We start from the raw sequence: 20,918 nt of genomic DNA on the forward strand, positions 1-20,918 counted from the left end.
CCAGTTGGGAGACTTCTGGTGTGTGTTTAACAATGTGTTCCATTGCAAATTCTGTGTTTTTCTTTAAATGACAATTGAAAGATGTTTCATAATGAGCTATCTCTGAATGAAAATACAAATGACTTCCCCTGAAGGACCTTGATATGAAACATTTCATCTGGAGTGCAGGGAATCGCTTATTTGCTTTTCTTTGCCTTAAACAGATCAGCAAAATGAAGATGAGTTAATAAAATGGTTTTGATTCTGCCATTTTTTAAAATAAAAAATACAGGCACTTGCAAAATGCTGCAAATACCCCCAGCTCCAGTGCATTTAACAAAGACAATTCCCAAGGATTTTTCAATTCCTGATGCATTTCCTCCTTCCTGCTCCTCAACTCTATAAATCCAGTGCCTTTTCCATCTCTCAGAGCTCCTTCTTGGTGACTGGGAAGAGTCTCAGGGATGAGATGTCCCTGTGTGCCATGGGAGGAGAAGTGGCTTTGCCATGCAGACACGTTTTGAGCTGCACCCACCCATAAATCAGCAGAGAATTATGAGCTGGGGCAGGTGTGGGGCCGTGGTTCCCCTGGCTGAACATGCATTTCTCTGGCAGATGGGAGGGAATCATCCTCACACCAGTATAAATCAGGAATTTCTCCTTAGCAATGATGATTTCACACTTCCAGCCAGTAAGAATGGAAAAAATCCAGAGACAGACTTTTGAAAAGCTCTTTTTTGGGGGTTTCAGATTGTTTGATCATCTGCAGGGAAGGGAAATTCAGTGCAGGAACAGTTTGTAAATGATGGTGAGGAATCAAATCTATCCAGGGAATTCTGCTTGTTCCCTGTCTCACCCCCCATGGTTTGAAGCTGCCAGAGGTGTCAGTGGCACCAGGGTGGGGACAGGGACCAGCACAGCACCAACATGTCCAGCTTGTCGCCTGCCACCCAGCTGAAGCTCCCCAGCTCCTCCCACTCCATTCCTGCCCCTATAAACCACACCACAGGGTGGTGTGTTATGGAAACACAGACTCCCACAAGGGTTGGGGTGGAAAGAACCTTAATGTTCACCCAGTGCCAACCCTGCCATGGGCAGGGACACCTCCCACTATCCCAGGATTCTCCAACCTGACAGCTGTGCTCCAGCTGTGGTAACCAAGTGCAGGGTTACCCAACAGGCAGAATCAATCATATAATTCACTTTTTGGGTTTTTTTCTCATTTCCTGATTCTCCTTTTTGTCACCCTTGCGCCTCTGTGCCTCTCCCCCAGCCTGGTCTCAAATAAAAAGCCTTTTGCTAGTTACTCTTTCCCTATTTGTGCCAGTTTTGCACTAAATCTGCTCTTTCTGAGACAGGTGTGGGTAGGCTTGGCCTTACATAATGCTACAAAAATGGTTCTGCAGATGTTGTTGGTCTGTGCTCCCTGGAATCCACCCATCCCTGTCCCATGTCACACAGGAGTGGAGGGGCTGGAGTCACCATCCCTGGAGTGACCAAATGCAGTGGCTGTGCCCCTCCATGACCTGCTGCAGTGACACTGGGCTGTGGCTTGGGGGTCTTTTCCAATGACTCTGGGATTTTTTTTGCCCAGCTGTTTTCCAAGCCCTGCTCAGTTGCTGTCACCAGCTCTGCCTGCAGCCCCAAGAGCTTCTCCTTGGATGCTGTGACAGAGGGACAACCCCAGGGGGACAAAGGCTGGCAGGTACTGAGGAGCAGAGTGGGACTGAAAACTCTGTGATAGAAGCAGAAAGCAGCTTGGCAGATTGCTGTGCTGCTTTGAGGTCATACTTGGGTATTTCATGGGCACTTCAGAGCAGGGGAAGCCTCCTTCCAAACAGGACACACGGCAGGACTTTGTCCCTGCTGCAGCATGGGACCAGGGATCCTCAGGGCTGTGGGGATGATGTGCATTTTCTGGATTTTTTACCTTTTTTTTTTCTAATATATATTCTCTGTATTCTTCACACATTTATTTGTAGATTTGCAGTCTATTACTGTAATTCAGCCTCCGTGTTTGCCTAGGCAGAAAGACAAAACAAATTTCTGGACCCCTATCCTATCCTGAAAAACCAAGGTTGAGACCAGCTCTTGGAAACACATTTTTATAGACAGAGCTTAGTCCTCAGGATTTAGACCTGTGCTAGAGCTATGGGGGGCATTACTTCATCATTACTTCTAACTGGGGGCTCTGTTAATTTGCAGAGTCTACAAAAATTGTGCCCATGTCACACGGGGTGTGCATCGTCAGTGTTTCCCACCTGAGGAACTGTGCCCCTAAAGATGCCCATACAAAGGTGTCCCTTTTCATCACCCTGGCTGTGTCTGGCTCGTTTCTAGGAGCAGGGAAAAGGCCCAGGGAAGGCAGAGGGTGCTGTGCCCTGCCGTGACCTTGGGAAGGAGAATTGACCTCTCCTCTCCCGCAGTCCCCAGAGCTGCCAGCCGGGACACTGAACCTGGAGAGCGGCAGCAGTGATGCTCTTCAGCTCACAGCCCTCACCCAGCGCCTCAGGGCACACACTGAATATTCAGAGCAGCGCTTCAAAGCTCGCTGTGCTCCTGCAGGAAGCTCAGCAGCATCCCAGCCTGTCCTGGGGCCAGCAGAGCCCGAGGAGCTGTGCTGGCAGCTGGCTCTGCCCAGCCCTGCAGCTGGATCAGCATTTCCAGGCACTGCCCGGAGCCACAGGGACCGCACCGACTCCCCAGCCTGAAATCTTCCACTCAGACTTTGCCCACAGTTCTGCAACCCTGCTCTGCAAGGATATCTTGCAAATATTCTTTCAGGTTTGGCTGGAGAGGGCTTGGAGGGACAGGACAAAGACAAGCATATGTAGGCTGAAGGACAGCAGATTTAGATGGGATATTGGGCAGGAATTGTTCCCTGTGAGGGTGGGCAGGCCCTGGCACAGGGTGCCCAGAGCAGCTGTGGCTGCCCCTGGATCCCTGGCAGTGCCCAAGGCCAGGCTGGACATTGGGGCCGGAGCAGCCTGGGACAGTGGGAGGTGTCCCTACCCATGGCAGGGGCTGGAACTGGATAATCTTTAGCATCTCCTCCAACCCAAACCATGCTGGCATTCTGTGATCTGCATCTGATTTCAAGGTTTCATCTGATGGACACTTGACACCATGCCCAGATGATTTATCCCAGCTGGGAGTTTCTTTCACTCAGGTGCACCTGCAGCACCCTTGAAGGCACAGGTCTGCTCCACGTTCAGCTCCTCTTTCTGGGCCTTTTCCTGCCCAACAAAGCCACATCACAATTCCCAAGCTCTCCTTTTGGGGGGGAGGCTGCAGATTGTATTTATCTCGCAGAAAACCTTCTGCTTTGATAAATTCAGTGATTTAGGTTCCATTTCTCAACAGAATTGTGTCCTCCTGGCCATGAGGTGCTCTCAGACCAGTCTGTCCACACCAACACAATGTGTTGGGCTGTGCTGCAGCCAAGAGGGGACAGGGATGGAGAAGGACATTGCTGCTTCTCCTCTCCTCTCCTCTCCTCTCCTCTCCTCTCCTCTCCTCTCCTCTCCTCTCCTCTCCTCTCCTCTCCTCTCCTCTCCTCTCCTCTCCTCTCCTCTCCTCTCCTCTCCTCTCCTCTCCTCTCCTCTCCTCTCCTCTCCTCTCCTCTCCTCTCCTCTCCTCTCCTCTCCTCTCCTCTCCTCTCCTCTCCTCTCCTCTCCTCTCCTCTCCTCTCCTCTCCTCTCCTCTCCTCTCCTCTCCTCTCCTCTCCTCTCCTCTCCTCTCCTCTCCTCTCCTCTCCTCTCCTCTTTCTTGTTCCTTTTTTCTTCTCTTTCAAGAAGCTTCCCTGTTGTGCTCGAATCACTTTTCTACCATCAATGAAATTCACAGGGTTTTTTGGAGAATTGGTGTGATTTCTCATATGTAAGTTAAATGTATGAGAGGAAGGAACTATTATGGGATATAAACTATTGAGGGAATGGATTTGTCTACTCAAAGCTATCTGGTTTCACTATAAATTGCCTAAATGGACAGGAAGGAGCTGTTACACAGCACCTTTGGAATGATTTCCCCCTCTTCTACTTTGGGACTTGTGTAAGCAAAATGCTGTTCCAAGGTGTAAGGAGGAGACATTAAATAAATAAAGCACCAATTGCCAAGATCTGGAGATTGAAAGTGTTTACACAAAATAACTCAAAAGCTCTCCAGGGGCTGAGTTGCACAGGCTGGCAGAGCTGAGCTGAAGGGAACTCTGATATTCCATAACATCCACGTAACATTTTTCAGGACAACTTGTGCTGATGGGCTTTAGACAAGAGTGTTTAAAGGCTGTCCTGAGAATGTACCTAGGATTTGGCACCAAAGGCCAGGCTGGATGGAGCTTGGAGCACCCTGGTGTTGCCTGGAAAGGCTGACCTGGAACAGAGACTGGACAGAGCAAAAGGAATAAAATTTATTGAAAGGGATAAAATAGGCGTTTATTGAAAGGATTCCCCTTGGGCAGTGCAAGGGCCTGGCCAGGGCTGCACCCAAATCCAATCCAAGATGGATCCTGATCACAAGTTTTACATTTTTATAAATTTTGGTTCATCTACATATTGAGTCAACTATCCAACCACACCCCAGGCTGTGAAGTCTCAGCCCGCTTTCCCTCGCTGGTGTTTCTGCTTTTTGGGTACCAGCTGTCCTTGATTCTCCAGCTGGGAAGGAATTGTTTTGTCACTGCCCTGTGAAGAGAACTTACTAACACCTAGTATGAAGTTTCAGGTTACACACTAAGCAGCAGAGATTCTGAAAAATAGAAAAGCTAAAACCCAAGGCATCACTGGGACAGTGGGAGGTGTCCCTGCCCATGGCAGGAGCTGGAATTAGATGTCTTTAAGGTCCCTTCCAACTCAAACCATTCTGTGACTGTGATTCTCTGAAAGATCATCCCAGGAGCTGCTGCACACAGCTGGACACATCTGGGGAGTTTGAAATCACAGACAGGGCAGCCTCACACTCAGAGACTGTGATGGCCAAAAGGACCTTGCTCTATTTTGTATACACAGGACTCAGTTCAGTGCAGGAATTTAGAAGTCTAGTTTTCCAAAATGTGGAAATGGTGGAGAATTTGTAGCAGACATGGGACTTGCCTGAGGCAAAGGGAGATCTGGGCTGGATCAATGGATTCCTGGGAAGAAAGGTTTCATGGTGATGAGCTGACATCAGTCCAGGAACAGGTTTGCATAGAATCTGACACTGCTGCACTGTTTAACCATGCCATGGGCTGTTCTGCACTTCTCTTGCTCTGCAGCATCTTCCTGAAGCACCAACAACTCCGTGGAGGCAGGGAAAGCTTCTCTTAGAGCACTGCAAGGCATGGAGGAGAGTTCAGCAGGGCTCCTAAGCCCAAAATGCAATATATGGATGAGCTGGGGCGTGCCCATGGAGCCCAGCTGTACAATCTGGGTGACCTCCTGATGTCAGGGAGAACAATCCATCCAGCAAGGTTAAAGGACTGGATTTAGATTAATTCCAGAGCTTGTCCAATAAGATAAAGCAGTGTAGTGAAGGTAAATATTTGCAGCTTTATTTGCTGGGAGATTAATGTAATTGGTTTGGATTCCTTCACATCTTCCAGCCTCTTCATAAACACTGCACACTGTTAAATGCTGCAATAATGAAGGCATTTTGTCTTCATCATACTGGAGGGCAAGAGGCAGGGGAGAGCTATTCTTGCAAAATATTAGCCCAGTTTTGCACACCCCAGAGGATCTATTAATTTAGGTTAGAGTCTCTGCAAGGGCTGAGCTCGGTGAGCATGGGAAGCTTTCCATAACCCCACCTCCACCTCCTCTGGGGCTTTTCCCCCCTTTCTTCCTTTTTTAATTTTTTTTTTTTTCCCGTACAGCCAGTGCAGAACTGGGCACAGAGTAACCCAGAGTGATCCAGTTTGTCTGGATTCCCTCCCCAGGGGCTGCCAAGTAGGGCTCGGGCTGCGTGGAAAATTCCACAGCTCTGTTGTGTGGCATCACTGCTGTGAGATCCCCTGGTCTGAGCTGTCAGGTGATAAAGGGGAGAACTCCTCTTCAGGAACTGGGAGATGAGAGGGAAGGGAAGGATTGATCCCAGTCCAACCCCAGTAACCAATGCAGTTTCCCTCTGCTCCTGTGATGGGACAGCAGAACGTGGCTTTTCTGGCAGGATTTGAGCTTTAACCACTAGATGTGCTCTGGTTCAGTCACAGGTTGGACTCGAGGATCTTGGAGGTCTTTTCCATCCTGAATTACTCTGGGATTCTGTTCTACAGACTCAGCATCACAGGGAACAGAGACCCCTCTGGAGACCAGCCAGTCCCACCAGCTCAGGGCAGGCTGGCCTTACACTGATTGCCCAGGCTTGTGGCCAGATGGGGCTAGGATATGACAAGAGAAATTCTCTTCTGTGTCTAAATGGAATTTAAATTGCATTTGAGTTTTGTGTTCACTGTTTGATGTCCCTTCACTGAGCACTGGTGAGAAGAGCCTGGTTCCACCTCCATCCCTGCTGAGTCTCTACAGCCACAGGGATTTTCTCCCTCCCTTTCTTCAGCCAGGGCAAGGTTCTCCCTGTTCCCTCTAATGGAGGTGAGAGTGGAAACAGGTTTCAGTTCTTTAATTCAGAATGTTTGGCTTTCAGCCATTCCCTGGGCTCCCCTGGGAAGCCCAGCCCATGGAACTAAAGCAGCTCCTGTCTCTGGCAGGACTCTGGGGGTGGGTCACTCATGTCCAGCCCCAGAGTGTGAGTGGGCTCCCAGCCCTGGCCCAGCTGCCCCTCTGGGTGGGCACTGCCAGCCCTGGCTCCCAACCCAGCCAAGGGAATCTGCACCAATCTCTGCAAAATCAACCAAAATCCACGATTCCAATAGGGACAGGCCAGGGACAGGATCCTGCTCGTGTTTCTCCAGCCCAACACCAACCTCAAATTACCTACTGTTTTTCCTTATCCCCATCCATCCAAGGGCTGTTTCAGTGCTCAGAGCCTGCTAATGACTTTGGGGACTCTTTTAAAGATCCACTTGTCTGTCTCTCTGCCTGCAGATGTTCATTAGTGGAGTGTCTCATGGAATTCATATACATTCTGTGATTGTTGTTACCAAAACCACACCAGCCACATCGGCCTGGACAACAACAACAACAACAATAACAACAATCCAGGCCTGACAAGCTCTTTAAGCTCTTTAAGGTATTGATTAGGTGGTTCTGGCTTAGCTATTGAAGAGCAAAAGTTGTTTGTTGCAAATATCTGATCATACATCATCCAGCTGTGCTCGCTTGGGAGGGCAGAGTTATCCCTCTGACTTCCCTCTCTCCTAAGTATGGAAGCCAAGTGAGGGATGTGGGGAGCCTGTGGGGCTGGAAGAGATCTGGGGATTTTGTGGGGAGTTTGAGCTGGGGGGTCACAGAGATCTTGTGGAGCTGGAGGGGATCTGAAGACTTTGTGGGGCTGGAAGGGATATGAGGAATTTGTGGGGCTGGAGGGGTCACAGGGATGTTGTGGGGCTGGAGGGCTGTTTGACAAAGGATTGGGATTTGGGACACCCTGTAAGCCCCTGCTGGAGGACGTTCTGGTGTCCCCAGGGATCAGCACCCTCCACTGCCCCCACCAACCTTCCCAATCTCATTGCTGAAATAACATCCAGCTTCCCCATATGGTGATTGAGTGGATTTTGTCCTTCCAAATTCCAGTCTGGTCAGGAGGCTGGAGCACTCAGAAGGATTTTATTGCTCCAGCAATGCCTGGATGAGATGATTTAGTGACCAGCCCAAAGCTTGGGACAGATAACACTGTCTAAATGTCACTTTGTCCCCTGCCTGTGCCACTCACCATCCCTGTGGGAGCAGGGTGGATGAGGCTGTGGGGAGGGGACCCTGCTGTCTCTCAGCAGTGACTTTCAGCTCTAAAAGTCTCTACTCGACCCACAAATGGGTGTCAAAGCACAATCATCACGTTACTATTTCTACAAGCTCCCTGTAGGTGACTCTCCCAACTGCAGTGTGGATCAAAAATATGCCAGAATGTGAACAGAAGGTAATTTTAGGTCTGTGATTTCTTTCTAGAGATTATCATCAAATTTAGATCTGTTGCTGTCAGCACAAACCACCCACCCAGAGACCTGGTTTTCCTGAGGTATTGCAGACAGCATTTCCCCTTTTGGGAGCTCTGGATGCCCCACTTCCTACTGGCCATGCTTTGCCTTGGTCAGGAAATTCCTGTGGACTCATCCACTTCCATCCCGCCCCACAGCTCCTCTGGGACAGGAGAGACTCAGGTAAAAGGGCTCATGAAAGCACAGAATTCTGTCTTCCCTCTCCTCACTCTTCCTTCCCCTCTCAGAAGGCACTGAGAGATCCCCACTCCTGACATGGCACCTGGACTCTCGTGTCATTACTTGCCTGTCTGATCTGCTTTGCAATTCCCTGCACTTCTTTTGCCTTTCTTTATTTTTTTCCCTTTCTATGGCAGTGAGTTTCACAGTTTAATCAGGCATTGCTTGAGAAAATGCTTCCTTGTGTGCTCGGAGCCATCCCTGCCTGGGGTGGCCTCTCACGCCTGCCTTTGACAAAGTGTGAATAATCTGTCTTTGCTCCTCCTGTGCCATTTCCCATTCCAGAGCCCTGCTCCTGCCTCCCCAGGGCGGGCTGTGCACAGAACTTCTCGTCCCAACCAACTCCATAAATCACAGCTCTGGAGCTGGAGAACGTCACCTGTCACCTGCCAGTGCCACGGGGCTGTGGGGAGTGACAGACACGGGGGCTGAGCTTTGAGATAATGTGGGGCTGGGGCAGGGCTGGGAGGTGGGACAGCAGCCCAGCCTGGGCCCGGGTGTGACACAGAGCCCCAGGTGACACTGCCAGGGATGTCCCTCCCTGTGAGACATCCCAGGCCTCACCTACATGGCAGCAGCTGCTCAAAGCTCTGATGATGGACAGAGGGAAGGGCAAGGGAGGTGTCTGAATTGATTTAGGCAGTGCTGGGTGCTCAGAGCTGAAAGGACCCTCAGTCACACGTTGGGAACTGGCTCCAGTTCCCAGCCAGGAGCAGCACGATCAGGGCAGGAGTGGCTGGGGGAGCCTTGGTCCCTGCAGTCAGCAGTGCTGGGAGAGGGGTCCAGGGGAGGTGGCACAGCCCTGGCTGCAGTGCCCAGCCCAGGGGGATGGCCAGGCCTCGTGTCCTGCTGCCTGTGGGGCTGGGGGAGCTCCCAGCCAGAGCTGGGGCCAGAGCAGCTCCTGCAGCCCTTTGGGAGGGGAAGGATGAAGAAATCAGTCTGGGAGCTTGGAGCAGACAGAGCACCAGCCTGGAACTGCCAGCAGCACCCCAAGCATGGGCAGGGATGAGCAGCCCAGATCCTCACCCCCAGTCCCTCCTGACGCCTTTGCCATGGGTGGGTAGGGACACCAGACCCCTCCAGTGCTGATCTCTGGCCATGGCTTTGCCAGCAGCCTCCCCCTCACCCATTCCCCAGATCCAGACATGCTTTCCTTCTCTGGTTTCTCCCTTCCCAAGCCCAAGCAGTTTTTAAATCACCCCATACCCTGGGGCTGCTACTGGAAATCAGGAAGGTCCCCAAAATATTTCTTTCTTACTGAGAGTCCTGCTGCTCCCAATGCTCTGTCCCTGCTCCCGGCACAGCCCTGAGCTTGCTTTCCCTCCCATTCACCTTCCTCCCTTCCCTGAAGCTGGAATGCCTGGGATTTAGCAGGAGATTCAGGAAACTTAATACAAGCAGCTTACAAAACATTAAATTCATTCTCAGAGTTATTGTGGCTGAAGTCTCCTGAGTCACAAAGTGGTAACACTTCCCTTTCCAAAGGAAAACCACCACATTATCTACTTAGTAATGGCTTTATCATTCTTTAATTGCTGCTTCTGTTACTAAACAAAACAAAACTTAAAAAAAAAAAAAAAAGGAGCGTGCACAGAAGCCAAGAAAAGTATATATTTACATCACATCAATTGAGATACATGAATGAAAGGAAATGAACCAATTTACCAGGCAGGAAAGGTTAAGGATGATTACATGGATTAAAATCTGTGCAATCTCTTGCAGCACTACTCATTCTAGGCTGTGGTTACTGGAACAGAAAAAGTCCTGTATTTTATATCACTAAAAAAAGGATGTTTAATGCACTAGGTGGAAAAACAGAGTTGGTGGAGCTGGCCAAGCTCTCCAGTGGCAGGCAGAAAACTTTGGTGACTGAGATCTTTGGTCTTGGCATCTCACAGCTCATTTCTGTCACCTCACCAGAGCTCTCCCAGATTCCCTCCTCAGTTTTGTTCCCCACTCCAGTGCTCCCCAGGCTGCTCTTCGGGCTGGTTCAAGAGCTTTGCCATATTTCTCCTTCCTGCAAATCCCCACTTAAGCAGTCCTGGGGCCAACAGGGATGATCCTGGAGGTCTTTTCCAGCCTTAATGATGCTGTGATTTTCACACCCGCTGCGTATTTCTGAGATATTTCCTCCTGTTGGGAGTGCCTCGGGCATTCTCCTTTACCACTTCACCTCCAAACAGGACAAATGGAAATGAAGTACGGAAACTCAGGCTTCCCTTTCAGTGGAGAGCAGTTCACACATTTCAGCGAGGAGATTTCAGAAGTGCAAATGTTCCTGTAGTACACTGAAAAATATGAATGAAAAGGAACACGCTGGAGCTTCAAAATAGCCTGGGGTGAGATTTTTTTCTGATGAGGAGGAGACATAGCAGAAAAAAAAAAGAAAAAAAAAAAGATAATTTTATGCACAACCCAAGATGGAGCAGGGAGCCTTTTTCATGTCAAAAATGGATCATCCTATTTTTGAAACAATGCTTGGTTTTGGTCTCCGTGAAGCTGTCCCTGTGAGGGAGCTGAGCTGTTCCCTTTTCCATTCCCTCACACATTTGTTGTGTGTGCAGGTGCCAGGCTGTCAATAGGGACAGGGACTGAGACTTCAAGGCAGAGCCAGCAGGAGGAAACTGCCCCAGCAGCAGCAGTTCCCCAGGTTCTTGCTTTGCTGGAATCAGGCAGGGGCACAGCCTGGGAGGCTCTGAGGGGTCAGAGCAGCAATAGCCAGGCTGAACTTTCAGCCAGTTCCAGAGTAGCACAAATTTCTCTTTAATTCCTGGAAATTCCATTTTTATTGGTGTCTGAGGCTCAGCCATGCAGTCTGGCCCCTGTGGCTCTCTCAGATCTCTCCTGGTGCTGTTTCTACTGTCGTCTCTAGTTGCTCACAGAGAGGGGAAAATCTCTCTATTTAAGGACCATTCCTCCCAACTTCATGTGCAGCAGAAGGGAATTATTAATGGACAGATTTCTGTGCGTTCAGAACAGCACACAGAGGGCTCCAGCAGCTCCTGCAGGGAGGGAAGAGCTGAGGAAACAATGATAACAGACAGACAAACGTACAAAATCAGGAATAAGTTCAGAATGAGAGGTGAGAATTCTGTGTTTGCCTCCAAAGGCAACCCCTTCCTCTGAAAGCTGAGCTCAGGACCCATCTACAGTGATGAGATCAGATCAGATCAGATCCTCACAGCTGGGAATTGCCACAGGAGCTCCAGGGAGGAGAAGCTCTGGGAATATCTCAGAGCTGAGCTCCCACTGGGGACAGACCTGCCCTTAAAGCCAGGCCAGACTTAAAGAAAAACAACCCAACATCAAAGGCAGTGCCACATGGCTTGGAGAAAGGGATCTTGCAGGTTGTGGTGTAAATTATGGCAGAGGGGCGAACAGGGAATGTTTCCAATAACCCACAAGGTTCTGCTGTGCTCCTCCACACCTGGAGCCCAGAACACTCTGCCCTGGCAGCGAGAGTACACCAGCCATGTCTTGTGAAGCCTGTAGAGACCAGGAGTGCCAGCAGTGTGTGGCAGGGCTGGAGGAGCTTTGTGTGAGCCTGGTCAGGTCCTGGCTGTGGGCAAAGCCTGGTCAGGTCCTGGCTGTGGGCAAAACCTGGGCAGGTCCTGGCTGTGGGCAAAGCCTGGCTCTGGTGCTGAGCCAGGCTGGAAAGCAGCGCAGGGATCTGCCTTGCTATGGGAACAGGAGACCATAAACCCCTCCTCTGGTAACCAGAGAGGATTTCCTTAGGTTCATCCCACCTGCTCATCCCCCCCAGCTGCACCTCTGTCAGCAGTGCAGGAAAAGCTTCCATCCCCTTCTGCAGCAAGGACAGCTCACATGTATGAGTTCAGGGCATTAAATCTTTGGGATTTAATTACCAACATATCCAACCCTGCAGGAGTTCTCTCTCCACCCTGCAGCTCTGAGGGTGATTCCTGTGCAGCTTCCCATTGCTGAGGGCTCAAAATGCCCAGAAATTCCTGTGTCAGAAGCATCTGGTTGCTGACCCCAGGACAAAACTCCACAAAATCCACGTGCAGCCCCTGCCCTCATGTTTGTCATGGGGATGCCAGGTCACCACCTCTGTTGCATGCCCAGCACCTGCTCAAATTGGATTCCCCACTCCTCCCAGTCCCACCTGGGTTGCCTTGGCAGGCACAGAGCTCTCCTTGTCTCTCTTCCCACCTCATTTTATTTCTCCTCTGGAGGCAAGACATCTGTACTCTGCATGTTCTTAGCCTTGCTCCACTTCTCCAGACCTTTACCTACTTGGCTCTGGCTGCAAGCACCAGGAGTAAAACATATATTTATGGAATAAGTAATTTTAAAATTTGTTCTTGCTAATTATTACCTTCGTTATGGCTCAGTCCCGAGGGAGTGCTTGACGTTTTGAGAGCTTTCTAATCAAATTGTTCTAAAGCTCATTTTGAGGTTCATTAAAACATGGGAGGATCTTTCATCTTTATATAACTTTTGAAACTGCTAATGGCCTTAAATAAAATAGGAGCCTTGTGAAAAATGTACCAAATATGCCAGGGAGGCTTTCGAAGAAAGGAGTGAGAGGGTGATAATTTAAAAGCATTTGTTAAGAAAGTTTTCCAGATTAGTTAAAGAAAGAGAAGTGGGAAAAGTTTTGTGTGTTCAGCACAGAGCAAAATCAGCTCCTGCACTAAGGCAAAGTGTGAACCTGCTGGGAATTCTAACAAAGAGATGGCAAAAACCCTGAGGTCTAGAGACTCATGGCTGAGCCCCATTGCTGCATCAGCTGGGCCAGTATTCCACAGGAAAGTCAGCGCAGGAGAACGTGCCAGGAAGGAACAAGGTCAGTCACATTCCCAGTTTCGTTGTTCCTAAAATGCTGCTTAACCTGCCGGCCGTGGGATGCTGAGAACCAACTTTGTTTCTTTGCAAGTACACCCTGCACATCTCCAGCTATTTAATAGCCTCTAGCCATAAGGGAATCAGGCCCATATTTTTCCCCTTAATTTACAAGATTGTTTTGCACACTGGGATGCCAGATGGCCTGAACTTTAAGTTAGGAGATAATGTAGTCAAATACCAGCCTCCCATCCTGAGAGGAGCAAAGAAAATCCCTCTGAGGAGGCAGCTTCCTGCTGAGTGCTCACAACCATCTCCAGCGAGGGCTCCGAGCCTCTGCAGGGGCAGCAGCAGCTCCAGACACCCCTGCATGGCTGCAGGCTGTGTGGGAGAGAGCAGCTGCTCCAGGACACAGAATCTCAGAGTAACAGAACATCCTGAGCTGGGAGAGACCCACAGGATCAGTGATTCAACCCCTGGTTCTGCACAGACCCCCCAACAATCCCAGCCTGGGCATCCCTGGGAGCTCCTGGAGCTCTGGCAGCCTTGGGGCTGTGCCCATTCCCTGGGGAGCCTGGGCAGTGCCCAGCACCTCTGGGGGAAGAACCTTTCCCTGAAATCCAGCCTAAACCTCTCCTGACACAGCTCCAGCTGTTCCCTGGGTCCCATCCCTGCTCACTACAGAGATCAGAGCTGGATACAGCACCCCAGATGTGCCCCCGGGGCTGGGCACAGGGGCAGGATCAGCCCAGATGTGCCCCCAGGGCTGGGCACAGGGGCAGGATCACTCCAGATGTGCCCCCAGAGCTGAGCACAGGGGCAGGGTCAGCCCAGCCCTGCTGGGAATGCTCTTCCCGCTGCCCCCTGTGATGGAGCTGTTCAGTGACTCCCGTGCCAGGGAGGGTCATTGCTGTCTCCAGACTCATCTTGTGTTTATTTCCTTTGCTTTTTTCCATTGCTGCAGTTATGATTTGGTTTTCAGCAGCATTCAGCTCTCTTTATGGGGAAACGATTGGCACTAATTGATAAAACGCTTTCATTTACTCGGTGACAGAATTATTAGAGGCTGATAATTGATGGAATGGTATCACACAGCTTTTTTCCGATGATCACATTAATTATAGATCCCTCCTGCTTTCTTGTCTGCAGCCCTGTTGCTTCCATTCATGTTCATTTAACTCGATCATGCATTTCATTAGAAAACAATGAAGTGTGATTGTACAGAGCCCGAATCCCAGCCAGAACCAATGGCCTGAGTGTTACAATTCAACACGGGGAAGGCAATCATTTTTTGGAGTGTGTTTTGGAGGGGTATTTGCTTCATTTGTTCCGTGAGAGGCTGGTCCAGAGCTGCTGCACCCGGGAGAGCATCCTGTCAATTCATGGATGTGCTTGTGAATGAGGCAATCACGGCCCCAGGGCAGCAGCAGGTGTCCCAAAGCTCTCCAGCTCTTTTTAATGCAGATTAAGGCAAAGCTCGGCCTTGGGAAGGCGCCCTGTGGAGGATTCCTGGCAGAGGAGGTGACCCTGGAAAAGGGGTGGGGTGGGAGCATTGTGGGCTCTTGTTCGAGTTTTTAGCTACAGTAATTTCATGAATACAAGCCGCAGCAATTAGACAAAAATTTTGGTGGAAACCCGGAAGTGCGGCTAATATTTGGGTGCGGCTAATTTATGAACAAAAATGTGATATCTGCCCTTACCTAGTATCATGCCAGTCCAGTCCTGAGCCGAAACAGTTTGAAATCCATGGTTTCCCATTGTTCCAACGATGAACCAATCAGACAACAGCTTATTGCCTGCCTGTGGATGGCGGCGTTACTGAGGGGCGGGGGTTGTTATTGGGGTGAGTTACCTCGGCGAGTTACCTCGGCAGTTCGATAAAAGTGTGTGATATTTCTCTGTACTTTTTAAAGTGTTTTCAGTCTTGTGCGGCTACGGGGCTGGCTGGGCTCGCAGGGAGAGGGCTGGGGGAGCCTCTCTCCCCGCAGGGAGAGGGCTAGAGCAGCCGCTCGCCCCGTGGGGCTGCGAGGGCTACAGCGGCCGCTCCTGTGCCAGCACGGAGATGTGGCTCCGCTCGGAGCTCAGCTGCCTGCCTGCGCGGCTGAGCGGCTGTTTAAAGGCAACGCGGATCCATTGGGAATGCTCACAAAATGACCACACTATTGTTCCTGTCTTTTTCGGCTTGTAAATAAAGGGTGTGTATTTTTTCACTTGGAAACAATGTTTCCGAGGTCGGCAGTAAGCCAGTAAGCCCCGGCGATCCCGCGATTGTGTTACTAAATGACGATTTTGTGAAAGTTCGCGGCGAACTAAAGTGCGGCTAATATTCTGGGTGCGGCTTATTTATTGACAAAGACATCAATGTTGCCAACACACCGGATATGCGGCTTATACTCCGTGCGGCTTGTATTCGTGAATTTACTGTAATTATCTTCTGGAGACCGGGATTCGGTGTCTGAAAGTCAGTTTATTTTCAGGATTTTGAAAAGAGATTTTCAGAATTTTCAGTAAATTTTCAGGATTCTCAACTGAGACTGCAGAAAGAGAAATTTCTGCTGTTAGTCACAGAATCATGGAATAGTTTGGGTTGGGAGGGAACTTAAAGCCCTTCCCACCCCTGCCATGGCAGGGACACCTCCCCCTGTCCCAGGCTACTCGGGGTTACCTGGCCTGAGCTCACCTGGGGGACTCACTGGGAATAGCAAAGGGGGTGTGGCCAAACACTGCCCAGCACCGAACAGGGGCAGAGAGGAACTTCAGAATCCCAGAATCCCAGATTGGTCTGAGTTAGAGGGACCTCAAACCCCACCCAGTGCCACCCCTGCCATGGGTAGGGCACCTTCCACTGTCCCAGGCTGCTCCAAGCCCCAGTGTCCAACCTGGCCTTGGACATTCCAGGGACCCAGGGGCAGCCACAGCTGCTCTGGGAATTCCATTCCACTCCTTAAAGCAGCATGAAAAAGTTCTAAGAGATTTTCACACGGAGATGTGCAGTTTGTCACATGACTGTAACCACACAGAGAATCCATAAATCTAAAAGGTTTTCCTTGTGAAATATCTTCCTGCATGCCTGTGAGAGAGCCAGGAAGAGCAGGGGGTGGTGTTTGGTTCCACGTATGGGTTGGTGATGGGGAACCAGGGAAAGATAAAGGAAATAAAGCCTGGCAAGGTGCAGGGTGTGCTGCACCCCAAGCTGAACAGAGCTACCGTGGGGAATTGGAGGCAGGAGAGGGAAGATGCACTGCAGAGGAAGCTGAGCTGCCTGGGCATGATGAGGGTTCACATTTGTTCTCAAATATTTTCTTCTTTTCTGCAGAAAAGGAGGCTCAGGGAGAACTTGTGGCTCTGCACAAGTCCCTGACAGGAGGGGACAGCCGGGGGGGGTCGGGCTCTCCTCCAGGGAACAGGGACAGGAGGAGAGGGAACGGCTCAGGCTGGGCCAGGGGAGGGCAGGGTGGACACAGCAGGAATTTCCCCATGGAAAGGGTGCTCAGGGATTGGAACTGCCCAGGGGGGTTTGGAGTGCCCATTCCTGGAGGGGTCCAAGGAATTCCTGGATGTGGCACTGAGTGCTCTGGGCTGCGGATCTGTCACAGGTTGGACTGGACGATCCTGGAGTCTTTTCCAGCCTGGAGGATTCTGTGACTCCATTTTCTGATTCTCTGAAGAGCCCCTGCCCTTGCTCAGCCATGCCCCGAGTGCAGCCCCACGCTGTGCTTATCCCACCCCAGCCTGGGTGCTGATCTGCAGCCTCCCCTCACTCTGGCCCTGCCCTCCTTGCTCTGGCAGCTCTTTAAGACAGGAGTGACTCTGAGCACACAGCACAAACGATTATCCAGGGGTGCCAAGGCAGAGCTGAAGGAATTAAACACAACCCAACTTTGCTTCACTCAGCAGCATTTTTCTGCTGCTCTGGCTTGGGAGACAAACATATGGCCCTGTGTGTGCTGGGAACGAGGACTCCCCTGACACTTGTCACTGACATATGAGACACGACAAGCTCTAATTTGCTCTCCCCTAGCAGCAGGAAGCATCTGTGGTGCTGGGAGCACTGGGACAGGGCAGGAAAACTACAAGGTAAAGGGCATCCTAGTGAGGGGAAGAGAAAAGCTGTTAATTGGCATTGAAAATAAACCTGGGACTCAATCTGAGGGAAGAGAGACTCCAGTGTCAGGTAAAACTGTGGAGCTTTCACTGAAAGTGCAGAAAATTAGCCAAAAGCTGGAAAAAACTTCCCTCTGAGGGATGAGGTGGGTGTTTGCCTCTGGGCCTCTGGAGGCAGGCATTGGTTGAGATTCTAAAATACCAATTTGATAAGAATGGTACAAAAAGGCCAGCTAGAGAGAGAGAGGGCAGCTGGGGATTGGTGACAGAGGGGACAGAGTCTGTGCAGGAAGGGCAGTGCTTGAAAAACCCAATGATTTACCCTGGGTTCCCCTATTGAAGGAGGAATATTGGGGTGACCTTTGCCAAGGGAGCAACCAGGGCTGGGAGAGAGCAGGTCCAGGGCCCTGAGCTCCTCCCAAAGAGCTGCACAGCCCCAGAGGAGTCCCTGCTGCTGGGGCTCTGTGCCTGGCACACACAGAGCCCTCCTGGAGCCAGGGAAGCTCTGGCTGTGCAGGGACACAAAGCAAAGCTTCAGGAGAAAGGAGCAGTTCCCAGAGCCAGGGGATGGCAGAGCAGAGATTTCTGTCCAAAAAAACACCACAGGTCTGTGCTGGGAACCCTTTGGCATCAATCCCCTCCCAGGGTGGCACATGCCAGTCACACCAAGCCCAGGGCCATGGGGCACATCCTGCTGTGGCCACGTGTCCCACATGGAAAATCCTGGAGCTGGGGAGTCCCACTGGGTGCCAGGGAGGCAGATTCCCATTTATTCACTGCCTTTATGGCACAAAGTGCTGCAGATCCACCAGAGCCCTGAGATAGGAGAGGCAGGGGTGATGCCTGGAGAGGCTGGAGAGGCTCCCTGGAGCAGGGCCTGGGCAGTGCTAAAGGAATAAAGCAGGGATTTATTCCAAGCCCTTCCAAGGATTCACCTTGGGCACTGCAAGAGCCCGGCCGTGGCTCCAGCCAAGATGGAGCCCAGATGGATCCGAGTCACGAGTTCTCACACTTTGATCACTTTGGGGCCATTTCCAGCTTGGCCTTCATTGTCCAATTCCAGCTGCAGCTTCTGCACTCCCATCCTCCCAGATTCTCTCCTCAATTCGCTGCTGTTTGCACTTTTTGGGGCTGGAGCTGCAGCGGTGTCCTTGGTTCTGGGCTGGAAAAGGATTGTTTTGTGTGCCTGAGCTGGGAGGAGAACTTGTGACACTTTGTATGGAGTTCAGAGTCACACACCAATGCAGTGCAGAGTCTGGGAATGTGAAAACTCAAACTTAAGGCATCAGGGACATCTCCCTCAACACTGTGCAGGAGCAAAGGGACCTTCCTGGGGACAGTTTCTGTGCCCATTAGTAAAGGATTGAGAGCAAAACCTGTGGGTTATTTAATGTGCCAAGGTACCAACCATGGCCACTGCGTAGTCCTGATCTAGCCTTTGGGGAGCTGAGAGGTGGCTGAACCCACTGACACAGGACTCAGGGGTGGAAAAGGACATTTTCCACCCCATCTTCTGACTGTATGTCCAACCTCTGGTTCACATCTCAGCTGCTTTTGGTCACTTTGGGGCTGCAGAGCCCTTTGAGCACAGTTTGTGGTTGGGATGATTCCCATGTGGGAATGACCTCTCCTGATGGCAGGGAGGATTGGATGGGCTGGACATTGGATATTGGGAAGGAATTCCTGGCTGTGAGGGTGGGGAGTCCTGGAACAGAGTTCCCAGAGCAGCTGTGGCTGCCCCTGGATCCCTGCAGTGCCCAAGGCCAGGTTGGAAATGGGACTTGGAGCAGCCTGGGTCAGTGGGAGGTGTCCCTGCCGTGGCAGGGGTGGGTTGGGGTGAGCTTTAAGGTCCCTCCCAACCCAAACCATTCCATGGTCTGTGACAGCCCTGGATGGGCACAGATTCATTTCCCAAAGAGTGGCACAGAAGTCAAATCACTCCTGTTCCTCCATCCCTTGGAAATTCATTGGCTAACTCCATCCTGGGCTTTGTATTGTGGGTTAAGCAGCCCAGTCTGTGGGCCTGGAGCAGGAGAAATGAAGGAACAACAGGAAATTATTGCATCTTTCTGTTATTGCTTAACCCAGCATTAGAACATCAAAAGTTGCTCTCCAAAACCCATGAAATCTTAAAATATTTGGTGTTTGCTGTGTAAATCTGTTGAATTTGTGCATATTGCCTTCTCTCTCCAGCCATCAGAGCTGAAAACTTTTATTTGTTAATAAAACTGAGTGGCTTGGCGAGCCTGGAAAATGGAGTATTGGAAAGCAGCAGGAAATAACGCAGCATTTCACTGGGAAGGATCAATGGGCTCAATAGCATCACTGTTATTTGTTGAACTCCTGGGCTGTTTGCAATGGCCAGCGTCCCACTCCCTGTGCCTGACAACCCCAAACTGCTATTACTGAAAGGCAGAGGAAACATTGGAGCTGGGAAGTCTCAGAACTGGCCTTTTATTGAAACTTATCTTTCATTGCTCATGAGAGACGTGAAAAATCAATTTTACCAGACAGATTTTTTTTAAAGCAACATCTAATTGCTTGCAAATAGGGGCTTGGAGGAGAAGAGCCTCCTTCAATTATAAAGCAGCAGCATGGCAGGGGAAGAACACGATGTCTATTACTTTTTTGATAAATCAATAAAAAAATAAACAAACAGCAGCAGATTGGTCCCGTGGGGATGCCAAGTCCACTCCCAGGATGAATTTTATAGGCCTTATAAAAACAGAGTTTATATGATGGCATCTTAATTAGAGAAGAGCTTCCAGTGCTGCTGAGGATTTCTATAAATTCCTGTCCATGGGCCAGCCAGGCTGGAACTGCTGCTCTTCCTGGGGCTGCCGGGTACAGCCACAAACCCCTCTCAGAGCTCATTTCTGCCATTTTGGCTGTTTTCAGAGAAGATGAGACAGGAAACTGAAGCTGGAGGAGGGGACAAGGAATGGGATAAACCAGCCCAAATCCAGGGCTGGGGCAGGCTGGGATCTCTGACAGTGTCACTGGGGCCACACACTGCCCCAGATACCCCAAATACCTCTGCTGGCTGTAGCTGTGCTCTGGAATCTCTTGGAGCATCCATTCCCCTTGGGACTCACTCTGGCACACCTGGGTGATGCCTTAAGTTTGAGTTTTCATATTTCCCACTCTGCACTGCATTGGTGTGTGACTCTGAACTCCATACAAAGTGTCACAAGTTCTCCTCCCAGCTCAGGCACACAAAACAATCCTTTTCCAGCCCAGAACCAAGGACACCGCTGCAGCTCCAGCCCCAAAAAGTGCAAAGAGCAGCGAATTGAGGAGAGAATCTGGGAGGATGGGAGTGCAGAAGCTGCAGCTGGAATTGGACAATGAAGGCCAAGCTGGAAATGGCCCCAAAGTGATCAAAGTGTGAGAACTCGTGACTCGGATCCATCTGGGCTCCATCTTGGCTGGAGCCATGGCCGGGCTCTTGCAGTGCCCAAGGTGAATCCTTGGAAGGGCTTGGAATAAATCCCTGCTTTATTCCTTTAGCACTGCCCACCTCTGCTCCAGGGAGCCTCTTCAGGCATCATCTGTGGCTGAGCTGCTCATTCCTTGTGCAGCTGCTCCCTCTGTCCCCAAGGGCTGCTGGAATCTCCCCCTGAGCCCTCCTGCAGCCCCAGTGCCCTCTGTGCCACTGGGAATGCTCAGTTCTCCTTCCCCAAACCTCCTCACTCCCTCTTCCCATGATGCTTTTGCTGTGGTG

The 20,918-nt window shown here is 50.7% G+C and overlaps 1 protein-coding gene across 3 annotated transcripts in view; it reads left to right on the top strand.

The window, feature by feature from the left end:
* Positions 1–20,918, top strand: part of SHISA6 (shisa family member 6) — a 193,125-nt gene that overhangs the window by 86,160 nt on the left and 86,047 nt on the right. The gene's annotated exons all lie outside the window — the stretch shown is intronic.

Source organism: Catharus ustulatus, chromosome 20, assembly GCF_009819885.2.
Source record: "Catharus ustulatus isolate bCatUst1 chromosome 20, bCatUst1.pri.v2, whole genome shotgun sequence".
Lineage (NCBI taxonomy): Eukaryota > Metazoa > Chordata > Aves > Passeriformes > Turdidae > Catharus > Catharus ustulatus.